Below are 19,408 nucleotides of genomic sequence, written 5' to 3'. Positions count from 1 at the left end.
CATTACTACCTGTCAAAATTAAGAAAATGTTACGCCAAAGCGAAATGTGAAAGACGACGTCCCGCTGGTTTGACACAAAACGGTCGTTCATTCGTTGACGATGGTGCAAAAGCGCTCGGCGACCCTGCCTTCTTTGAGGCTGAGCGCGACGAAGAGCAGCCGAATCATCCAGTGGTAGTTGTCGACGAAGGTGATGGGCGGGTTGTGGTTGGCCGACTTTGCTTCGTCGTCCCAACGGTTCAGCATCCGGCGGCTCTGCTCTGGCCACTCGACTCCCTTGTCCGCTTTTTCGCCTATCGAAAAGCGCCGCTTGGAATCGAAGCCTGCCGGTTTGCGGCGCCCTGCCTTTCGCGCTGCTTATTTGCGCTTTTGAGCGGTTTCTTGCGCGCGTTCGTGCACCTCTGGCAGCAGCGGCGAGCTAGTGACGCGCGGCAAGCGTGCGATTTGAGATTAGTGGGGTGCCGAAAAAGGTTTTAGCTCGGCGGGGGGCAAAGGGTTGTTTTGGCGTCGGATTTTTGAGGAAACGGCGAGAAAGAAGACAAAAGGCTGTCGGTGGCGGCGGGTGAGCGCAATCGAAACGGACGGCGGACCGCTCGAGTTCAAGTTCACTACTACTACTATGTCACTTGTTAAAAGAAAGCAAGGCGGTCTCCAAGGGCGGTAGAGAGCGTTGCTAGGAAAGTGGCTAAATGCGCAGCTAATTGCTAAAGCGGGTGGAGAGCGTTAATTGGGACGAAAAAGTTAATTTGCGAGTTGCTTGCGATTGGGGATTTAATCTGATACGAAAAGGCTAAAAATTTGCGGTCGTCCAAGTCTGGCAGTGGGCTTTGAAAAGGTGTTTTTTTCTTTTTCCAAAGCAGGCAAGTTGTTAAACGACAGCAGGCGACAGGTTGAACACAAGCGCGCTTGTTACGTTACAGTGCTCTCGCATGTGGCGTGATGATTCGTATGCCGGCAATGCTTTGAGGGAAAAAGGCCGGTTTAGTATTATTCAACTGGCGCTCAAAAACGCCAAGTCGACGACAAAAACCAGTCGCGCATAAATAAGCAAAAGAGGCGACGACAAAAAGCCACTGGTTTCGGGTTTTGTCTTGCAGAAAGTTGTTTGGTTTTTGCGAAAATAAAACATGTTCCTTTTTTTGTATTGCACACGTTTCACGTGCTTCTCGGTGCCCGCCATTTCGATTTGCCCTTTTGCTGTTTATTTAGCTTTAAGGACGGAGGGAGTTTGCGCAAGCAGCGATTCTCAAACCCTTACACATCGGTCCGTTTTTCAGCGGACAGAAATCAAAATGGCGTGTCGTCTGCGCGCCCGCCCGCCGAGCAGAGCGAAAGGGAAACTTGCAGCAAGTTACTGGAAACCAAAGTGAATCCTCCAGTATTTTACAAACCCCAGTAGCCCAAAAACGCTTAATTAAATTAGGAGCTAATCTGCATGTTAAAACGTCTTTTAAAACCCCGATGTTTTGCAAAAAGTCCTTCAACTTATTTGGTACGCAGCCAAAGTCGTGTGTTTCACAAACTGCCCTAGAAAGAACAAATTTTTATTATGTGTTGACCATGGCATTTATACTCCTCTATTTCAAGTTAAATTCGAAACATACCGACTTTAACCGTTTTCATAATTCGCCAAAGAAAATCAGCTTTACTAGTGACATTCAAAGATTAAAACTTAAAAGTAGAGGGCTCTTGAACTCGGCATGCATTTCTGTTGTTAATTTCTGGAGCACGCAAGTGAAAAATGCCGTTCGATTCTTTTCGCATGTGTGCAGTCCTTTTCCTGTTTGACCAGCACTCGAGTCTATTCCCGTATTTCCGTACTATTTTGGCGCAGTTCGCATCAAAAACAACCCTTCGTTAGCCGGAGAGTTCCGCCGGTTGCCTGACATTGCAAGAGTAAAAAATAACCCTTTTGCCTTTTACGTGTTTGCGAGCGGGTCAACTACCGGTTTACTGTCTATTTAAAGCTGTAAATTTAGGACGAAATGATTGTAAATAAGCTACAGAAACCGCTTTTGACTGAAAGGAGGCATCTGATCCGACTCGGTTTGCTCGTCATAAAGTATATACTTGTTAGCAATCCGGTTTAGACTCCATTCACATAATATCGGCCGCCCCTCGTTAAAATGTGCTGCGTTTTTTACGTTTTTGACCTGTGCTAACTCAGGTCAAACCCATCAGACGCCTTAGGGTTTGTTAATTTGACCTGGCAGTGGTGACCCGTTTAATCACTCTCAAACACACCATATACAACGCGTTGTGCTGTGCGCTGCTAAAATAGACCTTGTTTGGTTTGCGTTAAATAATCTTCAGCGTTTATCTCTTTCGCTTTTAATTTTAATTTTAAGACGTTGTTCGTAAATAAATTAAAGCAATAACAAATCACATGGCATGCCCCTTACAATTTTGAAACAATTTTTGTAGACAACTATAGAAACTACCTTATGATAATTGAATAAACAAGAAAACAATTAAAAACTGAAAACATGTTTACTTTTATTTTGTTTTATCTGTTCTCCGCAGTTACAGGCGCGATATTTTCACTCAAAAGTCATTTCGAAGAATATAACACGCCCAACAAAAATTCCCGGATTAAAACGAAAGTGTTTGTGTTTCTAAAAATATCACACTCACCTTCTAGTATTCAAAATGACTGGTCTACTATTTGTTCCGGTAATTTAGTTCAAACAAAGCAAATATTGATTTATTCCGGGAATTTCCCTAGACCTACTACAAAATGTCGTTTTGCTATTAATTACGAAAAAGGTTTTCTGAAAACTTTATACATTACTCACCCTTAACCAAATAGGATGAAACCACACAAATAGCCCGAAACTTAAATTTTAGCAAATAAAAACCTAAAAAAAGTAAATGATATATTTTTTCCTGTACAGCAAACAACTTACCCATTTTCGATTAAAACAAATTCGGGTTTTAGCATCACGCCAAGCTAGCATGCAAACTTATAGTTTAATAATTAATAAACGTATACAAACTAAACCGCTATTTGGATTTTATTTTCAATTAATTCAAATTTTGAACATTTCCCAGGTAGATAAAATAATCGGTATCGTGTATCGCTTGAAAAAATTGTAAAAAATCGGGTATCGAGATCGGTCCAAAAAAGTGATATCGGTAGATCTCTAGAATAAATGGCGGCGTTTTTTGCAGCGGACAACGGCACAGTGCACCTGTGGGACTGGCGCACCGGCTACAACTTCCAGCGCACCAAGGCGCCGGTCCAACCGGGTTCGTTGGACAGCGAGAGCGGCGTGTTCGCGATGGCGTTCGATCGCAGCGAAAGCAGGCTGGTCACCTGCGAAGCGGACAAGACCATTAAGATCTACAAGGAAGACGACGAGGCGGTGAGTTGGTGCAAAAAGCTGCAATATCTAACGCGCAATTATTTTCAAACCATGGTATTAAGAACAACGACCTGATAAGCAAAGAACGCAGAAATATTCACGACGAGAAAGACCTAAATTGTTTTGACCATCAACCACAAAAATACCATTTTTTGGAAGTAAATTTTTATCTGATGGCTTTTTGGTTCAGCCAATAAACATTTTTCCTTGTTTTCCGTACTTTATTATGGAAAAAGGAAATACTCGTAGCAAAAATTCACTTTTGAAATTCTGACCAATATGCAAATATTACCGCGAGCGTGTTTCACAATTGTTTCGTTTTCCTTTTCTAAACATTCGTTTAGCTCGGATTGTTTCAATTATTAATCAGTTCTTGTATTTATGTTCGGCCGGAATGTGTATCGAATTACTTGCGTGATGAGAAAATGCGTTAAAATTGGCGCCTTATCAACGCTGCTGTTGATAGAACACTCAACGTCGAAACCGAATTAGCGCGTAAAACCTTACGTCAGACATATTTCTGTCGCGTGCCCACGTTGGACGTCACAAGTTAAATAACTTAAAGGGTCGTCTCGTCTCGTCTCGTCTCTAATCGTACGATGCTCTGGACTTAGGATAACTTGTCTTTAACATTCCAGCTTGTTTTTTTCGGTGGATTTTTCAGTAATCGTAAAATGCATTTTTCTAAGAATTATAAAATTATTTCCTAACTACGATTTGAATTTTACAGCGCTACTAATTGTCGAGTACTCTAACACCGCATGTCAGTTTCATAAAAAAAACGTTTGTTCTTTTCTGAAAAAAGCACATTTGGTCAATCAATCAAATTCCTGTTTTTCTCCTCGCAGGACGAAGAAAGCCACCCAGTCCAGTGGAAGCCGGAAATTTTGCGCAAGAAGCGATTCTGAAACTTCTACTTTCGTGCTTTGTTTTTGCGCGCACTCGGCAGAGCGACCTTAGCGCAGGGATCGAAATGACGTTTTCTCTGCGCGCCGTTTACGGAAACAGAAGAAGCTTCTAGAAACGCTTAAAAAAGCAGCGTGTTTCCTCATTTCAACCCGGTTTTAAATGATCTGCAACCCACACTGCTTCTGTTCAAATTGTCGTTTATTAAAGATCTAACAAAAGTCGAAATTTTATCGTTTTTTGTTACCTTAGCCTTGCAGTAATTGTCATGTCAAATCACATTGTTGGCAGAAAACCTTTGTCATTGTTTTGGGTAAAATTTTAAAATCGACGACGGGCTTGTTTTACCTTAGCTGTCGCAAGCTATGTACAAGAAAAAAAGACTTGTATCACCCCTTGAATGCCCCGCAATATATCTTTGTTTCGCAGGATATTTTTGATTGGCTAAAGAACAATGTTTAAATAATCGTTTTCAAATTACAATTTTTTAATTCCTGGAATTCTTTAATCAAAATGTTTGTTTGCATATGGCGCAAAATGTTTGTCTTAAGCGCGTTTTTTTTTCACAATTCTGAAAACCAACACAAAAAGCACTCGTAGTGCCAGTTTCGAGAATTGGCTTATCTTTTTCCGAGTAACTGCAATTACAACGGGTCATTTGTTTTGAAATTCGCCAAATTTTTTTTTATTACCCCCCCCCCGAATTAATCGCAAGAATCCATTAACGCGCCCACCCTGTTAAAACAACGCCGCATAGTAATGCGCTTGATTTTTGCTCGCTGTACCAACTTCTTTATCTCGCGATCAATGGATAAAATATGTGAGTTCAAATATAGTTGACGCAATGTTGGCGTTTTTAACATACGCACAAATATCTGTTGGGCTCGGCTAGAACAACGTCGCCTATTCAGTGATGCTGGAACTCCTTTGCGTGTATTTGTAAAGTGACCCACTCAGTTGTCAAATACGCCAAATAAACTTTACCCAATGTTGGCTTTGCGCGTAATACGAAATTCCCGCGCGGATTCGCCGTATCAGAACCCGCGTGCGAAAAAAAACGTAACTTTTCCGGTCGTTATTATTTTTTGAATACGACACGGTCCTTGGACGTTTTCTCTGTTAAACCTAATCACCTGGGCAGCTTTCCTACTTTTTCTGATGAAATCTGTTACGCAGAATATTGTTAGTCCTGCCTTCGATTTTAGCTAGCCGAAGGTAAGTTTAAAAATAGAGTTTAACTAAGCGATAAAAGTAGGACTCCGGTTACGTCATATGCTGACCGTTTTGTTAAACAATATTTGAAACGTTACAAAGTTTAACATTTAAACACACGGCAACAAAAAGCGAAACATCTGATTCCAATATTTGATATTTTTTGTACGGGCTGCTGCTTGAAGAGTAAGAAATAAACACTTCGAATTGAATGGGCATTTGAAATAAAATAACTGCAAGGAAATTGTAGTCGGACAAAAGGCAGTTTTTTAATTGTTATGGTCGGTGCAGTTGTCCTGCCATCATTACTACGTGTCAAAAATAAGAAAGCCCCGCTGGTTTGACACAAAACGGTCGTTTATTCGTTGACGATGGTGCAAAAGCGCTCGGCGACCCTGCCTTCTTTGAGGCTGAGCGCGACGAAGAGCAGCCGAATCATCCAGTGGTAGTTGTCGACGAAGGTGATGGGCGGGTTGCGGTTGGCCGACTTTGCTTCGTCGTCCCAACGGTTTAGCATCTGGCGGCTCTGCTCTGGCCACTCGACTCCCTTGTCCGCTTTTTCGCCCGTCGAAAAGCGCCGCTTGGAATCGAAAGCCTGCCGGTTTGCGGCGCCCTGCCTTTCGCGCTGCTTATTTGCGCTTTTGAGCGGTTTCTTGCGCGCGTTCGCGCAGCTCTGGCAGCGGCGAACGGGCGACGCGCGGCAAGCGTGCGATTCGAGATTAGTCGGGGGCCGAAAAAGCTTTTCGCTCGGCGGGGGGCAAAGGGTGATTTTGGCGTCGGCTTTTTGAGGAAACGGCGAGAAAAAAGACAAAAGGCTGTCGGTGGCGGCGGGTGAGCGCAATCGAAACGGACGGCGGACCGCTCGAGTTAAAGTTCACTACTACTACTATGTCACTTGTTAAAAGAAAGCAAGGCGGTCTCCAAGGGCGGTAGAGAGCGTTGCTAGGAAAGTGGCTAAATGCGCAGCTAATTGCTAAAGCGGGTGGAGAGCGTTAATTGGGACGAAAAAGTTAATTTGCGAGTTGCTTGCGATTGGGGATTTAATCTGATACGAAAAGGCTAAAAAGTTCCGGTCGTCCAAGTCTGGCAGTGGGCTTTGAAAAGGTGTTTTTTTCTTTTTCCAAAACAGGCAAGTTGTTAAACGGCAGCAGGCGACAGGTTGAACACAAGCGCGCTTGTTACATCGCAGTGCTCTCGCATGTGGCGTGATGATTCGTATGCGGGCAATGCTCTGAGGGAAAAAGGCCGGTTTAGTATTATTCAACTGGCGCTCAAAAACGCCAAGTCGACGATGAAAACAAGTCGCGCATAAATAAGCAAAAGCGGCGACGACAAAAAGCCACTGGTTTCGGGTTTTGTCTTGCAATAAGTTGATTGGTTTTTGCGAAAATAAAACATGTTCCTTTTTTTGTGTTGCACACGTTTCACGTGCTTCTCGGTGCCCGCCATTTCGATTTGCCCTTTTGCTGGTTATTTAGCTTTAAGGACGGAGGGAGTTTGCGCAAGCAGCGATTCTCAAACCCTTACACATCGGTCCGTTTTTCAGCGGACAGAAATCAAAACGGCGTGTCGTCTGCGCGCCCGCCCGCCGAGCAGAGCGAAAGTAGAAACTTGCAGCAAGTTACTGGAAACCAAAGTGAATCCTCCAATATTTTACAAACCCAGTAGCCCAAAAACGCTTAATTAAATTAGGAGCTAATCTGCATGTTAAAACGTCTTTTAAAACCCCGATGTTTTGCAAAAAGTCCTTCAACTTATTTGTTACGCAGCTAAAGTCGTGTGTTTCACAAACTGCCCTAGAAAGAACAAATTTTTATTATTGTGTTGACCATGGCATTTATACTCCTCTATTTCAAATTAAATTCGAAACATACCGACTTTAACCGTTTTCATAATTCGCCAAAGAAAATCAGCTTTACTAGTGACATTCAAAGATCAAAACTTAAAAGTTCAGGGCTCTTGAACTCGGCATGCATTTCTGTTGTTAATTTCTGGAGCACGCAAGTGAAAAATGCCTTTCGATTCTTTTCGCATGTGTGCAGTCCTTTTCCTGTTTGACCAGCACTCGAGTCTATTCCCGTATTTCCGTGCTATTTTGGCGCAATTCGCAAGAGTCTTCCGCCTGTTGCCTGACATTGCAAGAGTAAAAAAATGACCTTTTTGCCTTTTACGTGTTTGCTTGCGGGTCAACTACCGGTTTACTGTCTACTTAAAGCTGTAAATTTAGGACGAAATGATTGTAAATAAGCTACAGAAACCGCTTTTGACTGAAAGGAGGCATCAGATCCGACTCGGTTTGCTCATCATAAAGTATATACTTGTTAGCAATCCGGTTTAAACTCTTAGTCGATAATATCGGCCGCCCCTCGTTAAAATGTGCTGCGTTTTTTACGTTTTTGACCTGTGCTAACTCAGGCCAAACCCATCAGACGCCTTAGGGTTTGTTAATTTGACCTGGCAGTGGTGACCCGTTTAATCACTCTCAAACACACCATATACGACGTTGTGCTGTGCGCTACTAAAATAGACCTTGTTTGGTTTGCGTTAAATAATCTTTAGCGTTTATCTCTTTCGCTTTTAATTTTAATTTTAAGGCGTTGTTCGTAAATAAACGGAGTAAAGCAATAACAAATCACATGGCATGACCCTTGCAATTTTGAAACAATTTTGTTAGACAACTATAGAAACTGCCTTATGCTAATTGAATAACCAAGCAATTAATTAAAAACTAAACATGTTTACTTTTATTTTGTTTTATTCGTTCTCCGCAGTTACAGGCGCCATATTCTCACTCAAAAGTCATTTCGAAGAATATAACACGCCCAACAAAAATACCCGGATTAAAACGAAAGTGTTTGTGTTTCTAAAAATATCACACTCACCTTCTAGTATTCAAAATGACTGGTCTACTATTTGTTCCGGTAATTTAGTTCAAACAAAGCAAATATTGATTTATTCCGGGAATTTCCCTAGACCTACTACAAAATGTCGTTTTGCTATTAATTACGAAAAAGGTTTTCTGAAACCTTTATACATTACCCACCCTTAACCAAATAGGATGAAACCACACAAATAGCCCGAAAATTAAATTTTAGCAACTAAAAACCTAAAAAAAGTAAATGATATATTTTTTCCTGTACAACAAACAACTTACCCATTTTCTTTTAAAAAAAAATTCGGGTTTTAGCATCACGCCAAGTTAGCATGCAACCTTATAGTTTAATAATTAATAAACGTATACAAACTAAACCGCTATTTAGATTTTATTTTAAATTAATTCAAATTTTGAACATTTCCCAGGTAGATAAAATAATCGGTATCGTGTATCGCTTGAAAAAATTGTAAAAAATCGGGTATCGAGATCGGTCCAAAAAAGTGATATCGGTAGATCTCTGGAATAAATGACGGCGTTTTTTGCAGCGGACAACGGCACAGTGCACCTGTGGGACTGGCGCACCGGCTACAACTTCCAGCGCACCAAGGCACCGGTCCAACCGGGTTCGTTGGACAGCGAGAGCGGCGTGTTCGCGATGGCGTTCGATCGCAGCGAAAGCAGGCTGGTCACCTGCGAAGCGGACAAGACCATCAAGATCTACAAGGAAGACGACGAGGCGGTGAGTTGGTGCACAAAGCTGCAATATCTAACGCGCAATTATTTTTAAACCATGGTATTAAGACCAACGACCTGATAAGCAAAGAACGCAGAAATATTCACGACGAGAAAGACCTAAATTGGTTTGACCACCAACTACAAAAATCCCATTTTTTAGAAGTAAATTTTTATCTGATGGCTTTTTGGTTCAGCCAATAAACATTTTTCCTTGTTTTCCGTACTTTATTATGGAAAAAGGAAATACTCGTAGCAAAAATTCACTTTTGAAATTCTGACCAATATGCAAATATTACCGCGAGCGTGTTTCACAATTGTTTCGTTTTCCTTTTCTAAACATTCGTTTAGCTCGGATTGTTTCAATTATTAATCAATTGTTGTATTAATGTTCGGCCGGAATGTGTATCGAATTACTTGCGTGATGAGAAAATGCGTTAAAATTGGCGCCTTATCAACGCTGCTGTTGATAGAACACTCAACGAAGAAACCGAATTAGCGCGTAAAACCTTACGTCAGACATATTTCTGTCGCGTGCCCACGTTGGACGTCACAAGTTAAATAACTTGAAGGGTCGTCTCGTCTCGTCTCTAATCGTACGATGCTCTGGACTTAGGATAACTTGTCTTTAGTGTAACATTCCAGCTTGTTTTTTTCGGTGGATTTTTCAGTAATCGTAAAATGCATTTTTCTAAGAATTATAAAATTATTTCCTAACTACGATTTGAATTTTACAGCGCTACTAATTGTCGAGTACTCTAACACCGCATGTCAGTTTCATAAAAAAAAAAACGTTTGTTCTTTTCTGAAAAAAGCACATTTGGACATTTGGTCAATCAATCAAATTCCTGTTTTTCTCCTCGCAGGACGAAGAAAGCCACCCAGTCCAGTGGAAGCCGGAAATTTTGCGCAAGAAGCGATTCTGAAACTTCTACTTTCGTGCTTTGTTTTTGCGCGCACTCGGCAGAGCGACCTTAGCGCAGGGATCGAAATGACGTTTTCTCTGCGCGCCGTTTACGGAAACAGAAGAAGCTTCTAGAAACGCTTAAAAAAGCAGCGTGTTTCCTCATTTCAACCCGGTTTTAAATGATCTGCAACCCACACTGCTTCTGTTCAAATTGTCGTTTATTAAAGATGTAACAAAAGTCGAAATTTTATCGTTTTTTGTTACCTTAGCCTTGCAGTAAGTTGTCATGTCAAATCACATTGTTGGCAGAAAACCTTTGTCATTGTTTTGGGTAAAATTTTAAAATCATTGACGGGCTTGTTTTACCTTAGCTGTCGCCAGCTATATGCAAGAAAAAAGACTTGTTTCACCCCTAGAATGCCCCGCAATATCTCTTTGTTTCGCAGGATATTTTTGATTGGCTAAAGAACAATGTTTAAATAATCGTTTTCAAATTACAATTTTTTAATTCCTGGAATTCTTTAATCAAAATGTTTGTTTGCATATGGCGCAAAATGTTTGTCTTAAGCGCGTTTTTTTTCACAATTCTGAAAACCAACACAAAAAGCAGTCGTAGTGCCAGTTTCGAGAATTGGCTTATCTTTTTCCGAGTAACTGCAATTACAACGGGTCATTTTTTTTGAAATTCGCCAAATTTTTTTTTATTCCCCCCCCCCCCCCCCGTGTAGTTTAATGACCTTTAGTTATTGCACCTTGTGTTCGTGTTACAAACCCGATGTATTTTGTTGAAAGATTGTCCGACATGACCGCGATAACGCGTTCCACCTCTCCACGCTTTTCCGTAAAGAACCACTTCCCTCTGTCCGGCGCGGAGGCGTCAATTGTCGAGTGCGTCAAGTTTTTTACGCAGTATTGACTTTTATGAATTAATCGCAAGAATCCATTAACGCGCCCACCCTGTTAAAACAACGCCGCATAGTAATGCGCTTGATTTTTGCTCGCTGTTCCAACTTCTTTATCTCGCGATTAATGGATAAAATATGTGAGTTCAAATATAGTTGACGCAATGTTGACGTTTTTAACATACGCGCAAATATCTGTTGGGCTCGGCTAGAACAACGTCGCCTATTCAGTGATGCTGGAACTCCTTTGCGTGTGTTTGTAAAGTGACCCACTCAGTTGTCAAATACGCCAAATAAACTTTACCCAATGTTGGCTTTGCGCGTAATACGAAATTCCCGCGCGGATTTGCCGTATTAGAACCCGCGTACGAAAAAAACGTAACTTTTCCGATCGTTATTCTCGGAATACGACTCTTCTATTCCCAGCTGGAAATAAACGCATTTTCTACGACACGGTCCTTTGGCGTTTTCTCTGATTACATCACTCAGGCAGCTGCTCCTATACTTTTCCAGAGGAAGTTTGTTACGCAGAATATTGTTAGTCCTGCCTTCGATTTTAGCTACAGCCGAAGCTGCTTTGTCGTCCAACGGTAAGTTTAAAAATAGAGTTTAAGTAAGCGATAAAGGAAGAACTCGGGTTACGTCATATGCTGACCGTTTACTAAACAATATTTGCAACGTTACAAAGTTTAACACACACGACAACAAAAAGCGAAACATCTGACTTATTTTTGATATTTTTTGTGCGGGCTGCTACTTGACCAGGAAGAAATGAACACTTCGAATTGAATGGGCATTTGAAATAAAATAACTGCAAGGAAATTGTAGTCGGACAAAAAGCGCCGCCCTGCCTTTCGTGCTGCTCATTTGCGCTTTTGAGCGGTTTCTTGCGCGCGTTTGTGCTTTTTGAGGAAACCGCGAGAAAGGAGACAAAAACTTTCGGTGGCGGCGGGTGAGCGAGCGCAATCGAAACGGACAGCGGACCGCTCGAGTTCAAGTTCACTACTACTATGTCACTTGTTAAAAGAAAGCAAGGCGGTCTCCAAGGGCGGTAGAGAGCGTTGCAAAGAAAGTGGCTAAAGTGACGATTTGTATGTCGGCAATGCTTTGAGGGAAGAAGTCCGGTTTAGTATTATTCAACTGGCGCTCAAAAACGCCAAGTCGACGACAAAAACAAGTCGCGCATAAATAAGCAAAAGCGGCGACGACAAAAAGCCACTGGTTTTGGGTTTTGTCTTGCAAAAAGTTGTTTGGTTTTTGCGAAAATAAAACATGTTCCTTTTTTTGTGTTGCACACGTTTCACGTGCTTCTCGGTGCCCGCCATTTCAATTTGCCCTTTTGCTGTTTATTTAGCTTTAAGGACGGAGGGAGTTTGCGCAAGCAGCGATTCTCAAACCCTTACACATCGGTCCGTTTTTCAGCGGACAGAAATCAAAATGGCGTGTCGTCTGCGCGCCCGCCCGCCGAGCAGAGCGAAAGTAGAAACTTGCAGCAAGTTACTGGAGACCAAAGTGAATCCTCCAGTATTTTACAAACCCCAGTAGCCCTAAAACGCTTAATTAAATTAGGAGCTAATCTGCATGTTAAAACGTCTTTTAAAACCCCGATGTTTTGCAAAAAGTCCTTCAACTTATTTGGTACGCAGCCAAAGTCGTGTGTTTCACAAACTGCCCTAGAAAGAACAAATTTTTATTATTGTGTTGACCATGGCATTTATACTCCTCTATTTCAAATTAAATTCGAAACATACCGACTTTAACCGTTTTCATAATTCGCCAAAGAAAATCAGCTTTACTAGTGACATTCAAAGATCAAAACTTAAAAGTTCAGGGCTCTTGAACTCGGCATGCATTTCTGTTGTTAATTTCTGGAGCACGCAAGTGAAAAATGCCTTTCGATTCTTTTCTCATGTGTGCAGTCCTTTTCCTGTTTGACCAGCACTCGAGTCTATTCCCGTATTTCCGTGCTATTTTGGCGCAATTCGCAAGAATCTTCCGCCTGTTGCCTGACATTGCAAGAGTAAAAAAATGACCTTTTTGCCTTTTACGTGTTTGCTTGCGGGTCAACTACCGGTTTACTGTCTATTTAAAGCTGTAAATTTAGGACGAAATGATTGTAAATAAGCTACAGAAACCGCTTTTGACTGAAGGAGGCATCTGATCCGACTCGGTTTGCTCATCTTTTAGACTCCATTTCATTTAGACTCCATTCACATAATATCGGCCGCCCCTCGTTAAAATGTGCTGCGTTTTTTACGTTTTTGACCTGTGCTAACTCAGGCCAAACCCATCAGACGCCTTAGGGTTTGTTAATTTGACCTGGCAGCGGTGACCCGTTTAATCACTCTCAAACACACCATATACGACGTTGTGCTGTGCGCTACTAAAATAGACCTTGTTTGGTTTGCGTTAAATAATCTTCAGCGTTTATCTCTTTCGCTTTTAATTTTAATTTTAAGGCGTTGTTCGTATATAAACGGAGTAAAGCAATAACAAATCACATGGCATGACCCTTACAATTTTGAAACAATTTTGGAAGACAACTATATAAACTACCTTATGATAATTGAATAACCTTGAAGGCAGTAATTAAAAACTAAACATGTTTACTTTTATTTTGTTTTATTTGTTCTCCGCAGTTACAGGCGTGACATTTTCACTCAAAAGTCATTTCGAAGAATATAACACGCCCAACAAAAATACCCGGATTAAAACGAAAGTGTTTGTGTTTCTAAAAATATCACACTCGCCTTCTAGTATTCAAAATGACTGGTCTACTATTTGTTCCGGTAATTTAGTTCAAACAAAGCAAATATTGATTTATTCCGGGAATTTCCCTAGACCTACTACAAAATGTCGTTTTGCTATTAATTACGAAAAAGGTTTTTCTGAAAACTTTATACATTACCCACCCTTAACCAAATAGGATGAAACCACACAAATAGCCCGAAACTTAAATTTTAGCAAATAAAAACCTAAAAAAAGTAAATGATATATTTTTTCCTGTACAACAAACAACTTACCCATTTTCGATTAAAAAAAAATTCGGGTTTTAGCATCACGCCAAGTTAGCATGCAAACAATAGTTTAATAATTAATAAACGTATACAAACTAAACCGCTATTTGGATTTTATTTTCAATTAATTCAAATTTTGAACATTTCCCAGGTAGATAAAATAATCGGTATCGTGTATCGCTTGAAAAAATTGTAAACAAATCGGGTATCGTGATCGGTCCAAAAAAGTGATATCGGTAGATCTCTAGAATAAATGGCGGCGTTTTTTTGCAGCGGACAACGGCACAGTGCACCTGTGGGACTGGCGCACCGGCTACAACTTCCAGCGCACCAAGGCGCCGGTCCAACCGGGTTCGTTGGACAGCGAGAGCGGCGTGTTCGCGATGGCGTTTGATCGCAGCGAAAGCAGGCTGGTCACCTGCGAAGCGGACAAGACCATCAAGATCTACAAGGAAGACGACGAGGCGGTGAGTTGTTGCACAAAGCAGCAATATCTAACGCGCAATTATTTTTAAACCATGGTATTAAGACCAACGACCTGATAAGCAAAGAACGCAGAAATATTCACGACGAGAAAGACCTAAATTGTTTTGACCATCAACCACAAAAATACCATTTTTTAGAAGTAAATTTTTATCTGATGGCTTTTTGGTCCAGCCAATAAACATTTTTCCTTGTTTTCCGTACTTTATTATGCTATAGGACAAAAGAAATACTCGTAGCAAAAATTCACTTTTAAAATTCTGACCTATATGCAAATATTACCGCGAGCGTGTTTCACAATTGTTTCGTTTTCCTTTTCTAAACATTCGTTTAGCTCGGATTGTTTCAATTATTAATCAGTTGATGTATTAATGTTCGGCCGGAATGTGTATTGAATTACCTGCGTGATGAGAATACGCGTTAAAATTGGCGCCTTATCAACGCTGCTCTTGATAGAACACTCAACGTCGAAACCGAATTAGCGCGTAAAACCTTACGTCAGACATATTTCTGTCGCGTGCCCACGTTGGACGTCACAAGTTAAATAACTTGAAGGGTCGTCTCGTCTCGTCTCTAATCGTACAACGCTCTGGACTTAGGATAACTTGTCTTTAGTGTAAAATTCCAGCTTGTTTTTTTCGGTGGATTTTTCAGTAATCGTAAAATGCATTTTTCTAAGAATTATAAAATTATTTCCTAACTACGATTTGAATTTTACAGCGCTACTAATTGTCGAGTACTCTAACACCGCATGTCAGTTTCATAAAAAAAAAAACGTTTGTTCTTTTCTGAAAAAAGCACATTTGGTCAATCAATCAAATTCCTGTTTTTCTCCTCGCAGGACGAAGAAAGCCACCCAGTCCAGTGGAAGCCGGAAATTTTGCGCAAGAAGCGATTCTGAAACTTCTACTTTCGTGCTTTGTTTTGCGCGCACTCGGCAGAGCACCTTAGCGCAGGAATCGACTGACGTTTTCTCTGCGCGCCCTTTGAGGCGAAAGAAAAAGCTTCTAGAAACGCTTAAAAAAGCAGCGTGTTTCCTCATTTCAACCCGGTTTTAAATGATCTGCAACCCACACTGCTTCTGTTCAAATTGTCGTTTATTAAAGATGTAACAAAAGTCGAAATTTTATCGTTTTTTGTTACCTTAGCCTTGCAGTAATTGTCATGTCAAATCACATTGTTGACAGAAAACCTTTGTCATTGTTTTGGATAAAATTTTGAAATCGACGACGGGCTTGTTTTACCTTAGCTGTCGCCAGCTATATGCAAGAAAAAAGACTTGTTTCACCCCTAGTATGCCCCGAAATAAAATCTCTTTATTTCGCATCATATTTTTGATTGGCTGAAGAACAATGTTTAAATAATCGTTTTCAAATTACAATTGTTTAATTCCTGGAATTCACTCAAAATGTTTGTTTGCATATGGCGCGAAATGTTTGTCTTAAACGCGTTTTTTTTCACAATTCTGAAAACCAACACAAAAAGCAGTCGGAGTGCCAGTTTCGAGAATTGGCTTATCTTTTTCCGAGTAACTGCAATTACAACGGGTCATTTGTTTTGAAATTCGCCAAATTTTTTTTTATTACCCCCCCCCCGTGTAGTTTAATGACCTTTAGCTATTGGACCTTATGTTCGTGTTACAAACCGGATGTATTTTGTTGAAAGATTGTCCGACATGACCGCGATAACGCGTTCCACCTCTCCACGCTTTTCCGTAAAGAACCACTTCCCTCTGTCCGGCGCGGAGGCGTCAATTGTCGAGGGCGTCAAGTTTTTTATGCAATATTGACTTTTATGAATTAATCGCAAGAATCCATTAACGCGCCCACCCTGTTAAAACAACGCCGCATAGTAATGCGCTTGATTTTTGCTCGCTGTACCAACTTCTTTATCTCGCGATCAATGGATAAAATATGTGAGTTCAAATATAGTTGACGCAATGTTGGCGTTTTTAACATACGCGCAAATATCTGTTGGGCTCGGCTAGAACAACGTCGCCTATTCAGTGATGCTGGAACTCCTTTGCGTGTATTTGTAAAGTGACCCACTCAGTTGTCAAATACGCCAAATAAACTTTACCCAATGTTGGCTTTGCGCGTAATACGAAATTCCCGCGCGAATTTGCAGTATCAGAACCCGCGTGCGAAAAAAACGTAACTTTTCCGGTCGTTATTATTTTTTGAATACGACACGGTCCTTGGACGTTTTCTCTGTTAAACCTAATCACCTGGGCAGCTTTCCTACTTTTTCTGATGAAATCTGTTACGCAGAATATTGTTAGTCCTGCCTTCGATTTTAGCTAGCCGAAGGTAAGTTTAAAAATAGAGTTTAACTAAGCGATAAAAGTAGGACTCCGGTTACGTCATATGCTGACCGTTTTGTTAAACAATATTTGAAACGTTACAAAGTTTAACATTTAAACACACGGCAACAAAAAGCGAAACATCTGATTCCAATATTTGATATTTTTTGTACGGGCTGCTGCTTGAAGAGTAAGAAATAAACACTTCGAATTGAATGGGCATTTGAAATAAAATAACTGCAAGGAAATTGTAGTCGGACAAAAGGCAGTTTTTTAATTGTTATGGTCGGTGCAGTTGTCCTGCCATCATTACTACGTGTCAAAAATAAGAAAGCCCCGCTGGTTTGACACAAAACGGTCGTTTATTCGTTGACGATGGTGCAAAAGCGCTCGGCGACCCTGCCTTCTTTGAGGCTGAGCGCGACGAAGAGCAGCCGAATCATCCAGTGGTAGTTGTCGACGAAGGTGATGGGCGGGTTGCGGTTGGCCGACTTTGCTTCGTCGTCCCAACGGTTTAGCATCTGGCGGCTCTGCTCTGGCCACTCGACTCCCTTGTCCGCTTTTTCGCCCGTCGAAAAGCGCCGCTTGGAATCGAAAGCCTGCCGGTTTGCGGCGCCCTGCCTTTCGCGCTGCTTATTTGCGCTTTTGAGCGGTTTCTTGCGCGCGTTCGCGCAGCTCTGGCAGCGGCGAACGGGCGACGCGCGGCAAGCGTGCGATTCGAGATTAGTCGGGGGCCGAAAAAGCTTTTCGCTCGGCGGGGGGCAAAGGGTGATTTTGGCGTCGGCTTTTTGAGGAAACGGCGAGAAAAAAGACAAAAGGCTGTCGGTGGCGGCGGGTGAGCGCAATCGAAACGGACGGCGGACCGCTCGAGTTAAAGTTCACTACTACTACTATGTCACTTGTTAAAAGAAAGCAAGGCGGTCTCCAAGGGCGGTAGAGAGCGTTGCTAGGAAAGTGGCTAAATGCGCAGCTAATTGCTAAAGCGGGTGGAGAGCGTTAATTGGGACGAAAAAGTTAATTTGCGAGTTGCTTGCGATTGGGGATTTAATCTGATACGAAAAGGCTAAAAAGTTCCGGTCGTCCAAGTCTGGCAGTGGGCTTTGAAAAGGTGTTTTTTTCTTTTTCCAAAACAGGCAAGTTGTTAAACGGCAGCAGGCGACAGGTTGAACACAAGCGCGCTTGTTACATCGCAGTGCTCTCGCATGTGGCGTGATGATTCGTATGCGGGCAATGCTCTGAGGGAAAAAGGCCGGTTTAGTATTATTCAACTGGCGCTCAAAAACGCCAAGTCGACGATGAAAACAAGTCGCGCATAAATAAGCAAAAGCGGCGACGACAAAAAGCCACTGGTTTCGGGTTTTGTCTTGCAATAAGTTGATTGGTTTTTGCGAAAATAAAACATGTTCCTTTTTTTGTGTTGCACACGTTTCACGTGCTTCTCGGTGCCCGCCATTTCGATTTGCCCTTTTGCTGGTTATTTAGCTTTAAGGACGGAGGGAGTTTGCGCAAGCAGCGATTCTCAAACCCTTACACATCGGTCCGTTTTTCAGCGGACAGAAATCAAAACGGCGTGTCGTCTGCGCGCCCGCCCGCCGAGCAGAGCGAAAGTAGAAACTTGCAGCAAGTTACTGGAAACCAAAGTGAATCCTCCAATATTTTACAAACCCAGTAGCCCAAAAACGCTTAATTAAATTAGGAGCTAATCTGCATGTTAAAACGTCTTTTAAAACCCCGATGTTTTGCAAAAAGTCCTTCAACTTATTTGTTACGCAGCTAAAGTCGTGTGTTTCACAAACTGCCCTAGAAAGAACAAATTTTTATTATTGTGTTGACCATGGCATTTATACTCCTCTATTTCAAATTAAATTCGAAACATACCGACTTTAACCGTTTTCATAATTCGCCAAAGAAAATCAGCTTTACTAGTGACATTCAAAGATCAAAACTTAAAAGTTCAGGGCTCTTGAACTCGGCATGCATTTCTGTTGTTAATTTCTGGAGCACGCAAGTGAAAAATGCCTTTCGATTCTTTTCGCATGTGTGCAGTCCTTTTCCTGTTTGACCAGCACTCGAGTCTATTCCCGTATTTCCGTGCTATTTTGGCGCAATTCGCAAGAGTCTTCCGCCTGTTGCCTGACATTGCAAGAGTAAAAAAATGACCTTTTTGCCTTTTACGTGTTTGCTTGCGGGTCAACTACCGGTTTACTGTCTACTTAAAGCTGTAAATTTAGGACGAAATGATTGTAAATAAGCTACAGAAACCGCTTTTGACTGAAAGGAGGCATCAGATCCGACTCGGTTTGCTCATCATAAAGTATATACTTGTTAGCAATCCGGTTTAAACTCTTAGTCGATAATATCGGCCGCCCCTCGTTAAAATGTGCTGCGTTTTTTACGTTTTTGACCTGTGCTAACTCAGGCCAAACCCATCAGACGCCTTAGGGTTTGTTAATTTGACCTGGCAGTGGTGACCCGTTTAATCACTCTCAAACACACCATATACGACGTTGTGCTGTGCGCTACTAAAATAGACCTTGTTTGGTTTGCGTTAAATAATCTTTAGCGTTTATCTCTTTCGCTTTTAATTTTAATTTTAAGGCGTTGTTCGTAAATAAACGGAGTAAAGCAATAACAAATCACATGGCATGACCCTTGCAATTTTGAAACAATTTTGTTAGACAACTATAGAAACTGCCTTATGCTAATT

This window comes from Ascidiella aspersa, chromosome 3 (genome assembly GCF_963924565.1).
Source record: "Ascidiella aspersa chromosome 3, kaAscAspe10.2, whole genome shotgun sequence".
Lineage (NCBI taxonomy): Eukaryota > Metazoa > Chordata > Ascidiacea > Phlebobranchia > Ascidiidae > Ascidiella > Ascidiella aspersa.
Note: the sequence above shows the minus strand (reverse complement) of the source record.